Source organism: Tursiops truncatus, chromosome 7 (assembly GCF_011762595.2).
Source record: "Tursiops truncatus isolate mTurTru1 chromosome 7, mTurTru1.mat.Y, whole genome shotgun sequence".
In the NCBI taxonomy this organism is placed as follows: Eukaryota; Metazoa; Chordata; class Mammalia; order Artiodactyla; family Delphinidae; genus Tursiops; species Tursiops truncatus.
In genome coordinates, this window is record NC_047040.1 from 103,090,798 (window position 1) to 103,096,797 (window position 6,000).

A 6,000-nucleotide genomic window follows, 5' to 3' on the forward strand; every position below is an offset into this window, starting at 1 on the left:
GGCAGCAAACACGATGGGACGCTCGCTCTGGACGTGCCCTGGGCTGGGCCTTGCAGAGCTCATGGGGGAAGGGGACAAGGTGTCGCTCAGGAGCGGCTGGCCACAGGCTCACTCTGCTCCTGGCCTGCGGATGCTTCAACCACCTCTGACTTAGCACCACCATGACCAAGGCCCTCTGCCTGGCCTGTGGTGTCCCCACATCTCCTTTGAGGGCGAGGTCATCACGTCCATTCAATCACTGGCCTACTCATTCATTCAGCAGAAGTCACTGCGATTTACTGGGTACCAGGCATTGTTCTAAGCTGGGGAGAATGTGGTGATGAAGAACAGTAGTCTAGTCCCCTCTCTCACGGAGCTGGCATCTCTAGAGGACTCCTCCACTACTTAGAAAGTTCTGATTTCTGGAATGTTCTTTCTCAGGACAAGCAACCCAGCCTCTCTGTGGTTCCCCCGACAGGCCACCTTCTCTTCTCTGGTGCTGGACCAAGCTCCTGCAGCTCGACTCTGAGCCCCAGGCACCCCTCCCCATATTGTTGTTACATCACACAATCTCAGCCTGTCCTTTCCTCTGGGCCCAGGGTCCTCCTGGGATGGCTGTCCATGGCTCTTCAAAGGGGTCCTGGCTGGGCAAAAGTAACCCCCTGTGAATGCCACAGCTGCTCTACGTTGACACGCTGCCTTTGGAAATGGTTCCTCCTGAACTGGTCAGAGTTTGAACTCACCAGAAAGGTTTCATTTAGAAACACCACTTCAGGATGGGGAAGATGGAGTGAGGGTGGAGGGTGGGGTTAGGGGCCACAGGGAGACAGGAAGGGGTTAGATGCTCTGCTAGGAGCCTGGTGCAGGGCCCTGCCAGCCACTCCGCCCACGTGAGCGTGTCACATTGGGAGGCTATCAAGCTTTTATGGAGGGAGTGTGGATGTGAAGTCCTCCACGGGATTTTCTATAAATGCATTTTATTAGCCAGCGCTTTACAATGTGAGCACTATTGAATTAAGCATCCATTAGCTTCCACTCCCTGGAGAAGGGAGGATGGCTCCCTGAGACCTCGTGCGGTAAAGCCAGGAGGAACATGAAATCCGGCCCACGGGGAGGCCTGGTTATCAGGAGGGCATTGACAGCCCTCAGAGGACATCTTCCTCAGGAAGGAGGATAAGACACAAGCCCTGACAGCAAAGATGTGTCCTTCCTAACATCAGTGCATTTAAAGCTATCTCCAAACAGACTTGTGGTTGCCAAGGGGGATGGATGTGGGTGAGTTGGGAGTTTGGGGTTAGCAGATGAAAACTACTATGTAGAGAATGGATAAACAACAAGGTCCTACTGTATAGCACAGGGAACTATATTCAATATCCTGTGATAAACCATAATGGAAAAGAATATGAAAAAGAATGTATATATATGGATAACTGAATCACGTTGCTGTACAGCAGCAATTAACACATTATCAATCAACTATATTATACTTCAATAAAATAATTTTTTTTTTTTTTTTTTTTTTTTTTTTGCGGTACGCTGGCCTCTCACTGTTGTAGCCTCTCCCGTTGCGGAGCACAGGCTCCAGACGCGCAGACTCAGCGGCCATGGCTCACGGGCCCAGCCACTCCGCGGCATGTGGGATCTTCCCGGACCGGGGCACAAACTCGTATCCCCTGCATCGGCAGGCGGACTCTCAACCACTGTGCCACAAGGGAAGCCCTGTGCCTCACTTTTTTGTTTCTGTTACCCCCAACCGAAGGTGGGCTCCTTAAAGATGGGCCTGTCCCTTATTCTTCCTTGTAGTTCCAGGGTCACGCCCAGCCCTGCCAAGCTGGCCACAGCAAGGATGCCTTGTCTGACCACGTGAAAGCTGGTCTCACTTTATACCCTCTCGGTGTTGTGAACAATGAGCCCAGGTCTGGGGAAGCAGGACCCTCAAATCCAGAGGAGGTGGGTGTGCAGAAAGAATGGCTATGGAGACTGCTTTTTTTAAAAATTGAAATATAGTTGATTTACAATGTAGTGTTAATTTCACATATACAGCAAAGTGATTCAGAGATATATATATATATATATATATACACATTCTTTTTCATATTCTTTTCCATGATGGTTTATCACAGGATACTGAATAAAGTTCCTTGTGCTCTACGGTAGGACCTTGTTGTTTATCCATTCTCTATATAATAGTTTGCATCTGTGAACCCCAAACCCCCACTCCATCCCTCCCCCACCCCCTCCCCCTAGACAACCACCAGTCTGTTCTCTGTGTCCAGCCTCACTTTTCTTAAGTTTGCGCCCCACCCCTCCACCCCTGCTTCAGCTCATTCTCTTCCTCCCAACGCAGTGTCCAGATCCTGCCTGCAGCCATCCCCAAATGTGTACAGCAGCTCCACACGCAGAATTTCTGCATCCTTATGTACTTATTTGTAGCACCTGAATCCCGGAATAGCCATTTACCCATTAAGGAACACAAATAATGGAAGAAGAAAAAGGAAACCTCTTCCTGGAGCAGATTGCTTTGCTCGAAATAACCCTGTAACAAACGGGCTGCTGAAATACCTCTTGATCAAACCTATGAACATTTGTAGTATTTTACGTTGAGCTGAATAATTTATTAATGTTTAATATTTCACAAGAGTAAAGCAGCAAACCTGATGAAATTTTCATATCTGCTATTATAAGCTAAATGGATTGTGAGACGCAGCTGGGTGATGCTGAGTGCCTGAAGCCCGGTGTGCACTCCCTCTGTCCCGTCCGCAGGCCGAGGTGGCTGGGGTAACTTTCCTCTGCCTGTTACCCCAGAGGTGGCCGGTTAACCCACAGGTCCTGTGCGTTTGGGAGAGCCAGGCGCTTGAAGGTGTCATCAGTTTGGTTGAACAGCAGGCCCTGTTTAGGGGGTGATTTCAAGGGCCAAATCTCCCTTATCCTCCCAGTTTTCCTCACTCCTCTGTTTTTGATGCCTGAATTGTCCATCATTAGGACAGATTGCATTCTCTGTGAGAGAATCAACACCCATGGAAAATGTGGCTTATAATTAATAATACCATTATATTAAATAATAATATAATTAATAATCTGAAAAAGAATATATATATGTATAACTGAATCTCTTTGCTCTACACCTAAAACTAACACAACATTGGATGAGATTCCAAATAACCAAAGCAGTCTTGAGAAAGAAGAACAAAACTGGAGGCATCATGCTCCCTGATTTCAAACTGTATTACAGAGCTATAGTAATCAAAACAGTATGGTATTGGCATAAAAACAGACACATAGATCAATGAAACAGAATGGAGAGCCCATATATAAACCCATAAATATATGGTTAATTAATTTATGACAAAGGAGCCAAGAATATATGAAGGGGAAAGTAGAGTCTCTTCAATAAATGGTGCTGGGAAAACTGGATGTCCACATGCAAAAGAATGGAACTGGACCCCTATCTTACACAAAACTTATAAACTTAACTTACAAAACTTAACTCAAATGGATTAAAGATTTGAATGTAAGACTTGAAACCATAAAACTCTTAGAAGAAAACTTAGGTGGTAATATTACATCAGTCTTGGCAATGAATTGTTGGATTTGACACCAAAACAAAGGCAATAAAAGTAAAAATAAACAAGCGAGACTACCTCAAACTAAAAAGCTTCTGCACGGCAAAGGAAAATCATTCACAAAATGAAAGGGCAACCTACTGAATAGTAGAAAATATTTGCAAGTCATGTATCTGATGAAGGTTAATATACAAAATACATAAAGAACTCATACAACTCAATAATCAATAGCAAAAATACAAACAATCTGATTAAAAAAAATGGGCAGAAGGCGCAAATAGACATTTCTTCAAAAAAGATATACAGATTGCCTACAAACACATGACAGAATGCGCAACATCACTAATCATTAGAGACATGCAAATCAAAACTACAATGAGATATCACCTCACACCTGTCAGAATGGCTAATATCAAAAAGACAAGAACTAGCAAGTATTGGCGGGGATGTGGAGAAAAAGGAACCCTTGTGCACTGTTGATGGGAATGTAAGTTGGTATAGCTATTATGTAAAACAGTACGGATGTCTCTCAAAGTATTAAAAATACAACTGCCATATGATCCCACAATTCTACTTCTGGTTGTATATTTATCCAAAGAAAATGAAAACACTAACTTGAAAAGATATCTGCACCCCCATGTTTATTGCAGCATTATTTACAGTAGCTAAGACATGGAAGAAACCTAAGTGTCCATTGATGGATGAATAGATAAAAAGGTTGTGGTACATGTACCACATATACACAATGAGATGTTATTCAGTCATAAAAAAGAATGAAATCTTGACATTTGTGCCAACGTGGATGAATGTTGAGGCCATTATGTTAAGTGAAATAAGTCAGACAGAGAAAGACAAATAACCTATGGTCTCAATTATATGTGGAATCTGAAACAAAACAAAACAAAAACAACCCAAGCTCATAGATACAGAAAATAGTTTGGTGGTTGCCAGTGGTGGGGGGTAGGTGGTGGGTGAAATGGGTGAAGGTGGTCAAATGGTACAAACTTCTAGTCGTAAGTAAGTCCTGGGGATGTAATGTACAGCCTGGTGACTATAGTTAATAATACTGTATTACATATTTGAAAGTTCCTAAGAGTAGATCTTAAAAGTTCTCATCACAAGAAAAAATTCTGTATGTTATGTGTGGTGAACAGATGTTAACTAGACATATTGGGGTAATCATTTCATAATATATACAAATATTGAATCATTATGTTGTGCACCTGAAACGAATATAATGTTATTTGTCAATTATACCTCAAAAAAACACCTGTGAATTATCATAAACTTAATAATAGGACGCTGGTTAGTCTCATCAGGATAATCAAAGTTAACACCCTATTTTTAAGATAGCGATGTACCCTTTGCCAGGTAACCGAACACATTCACAGTTTCCAGGATGAGGCCGTGGATGTCTTGGAGAGGCCATTATTCTGCCTGCCACACATGGAAATACGAGAAAGCACTATAAGGGCTAAATCAAAACCGAAATAAAAATGGAAAACAGCCCATCACTGTCAACCAAGTACAGAAAAGTTTCTTCTGATCAAACAACTCCTCTTTGGAACATCGGATTCCTGTTCTTTCTATTTGCCCAGTGACCTCACCGGGGTGGCTACTGTCTGGGAATTCTTGACCACAGTGTGAATATACTGCTGGTCCTTCACCCTCCCCCCTTCTCCAAAAGTGCCCACCGCCCCCACTTCCCACAGCGGGACCAGTGAGAGCACCACACTCAGGCCTGTTCTCTGCCAATGCCCCTGCCTCAAGGCTGGTGATGCTGAGAGCTGCACAAACCACCCCCAAACCGCACAGTCCCTCCAGAATCGGGCAGCTCTCTTCCAAGGGGTGACTCAGGGACCCAAGCTGCTTCCATGATATGACTTTGCCACCTTTTGCTATAACAAGACTGGCCTGATGTCACTCAGCTGGCAGGTGGGGGAAGGGTGTGGGAATAATGAACCTGATACTCAACCAGGTCAGTCCGAAGTGACACGTATCACTTCCACCCACATTCCAGTAGCAAGACATAAGGTGCCACCCAAACGCAAGGGGAGCTGGGAAATGTAGTCACCGTGCCACCCAAACGCAAGGGGAGCTGGGAAATGTAGTCCCAGGCTGGCTCCCCAGCAACAACGTGGAACTTGGGTCCGTACGGGTAGGCAGCCATCTCTACTTCTATCTAATACCAAAACCTTCCCCAACAGCGTCTTTGACTCTCCACCTTGGGGAGAGAAACTGCATAAACGAATTCACCCTCTGACATTAATATATGATAACATTTTATTTTATGATCACTCCCAGAATATTTATTATTTTAAAAAGAAAAATAGGAAGATGTCTCAAAGCAGTAACTCTAAAGGTGGAGGACCACGACACCGTAAAGCAATCGTACTCCAATAAAGATATTAAAAAAAAAAGATGGAAGAGATATTTTGGAATTGGGGGCACGGTGGGG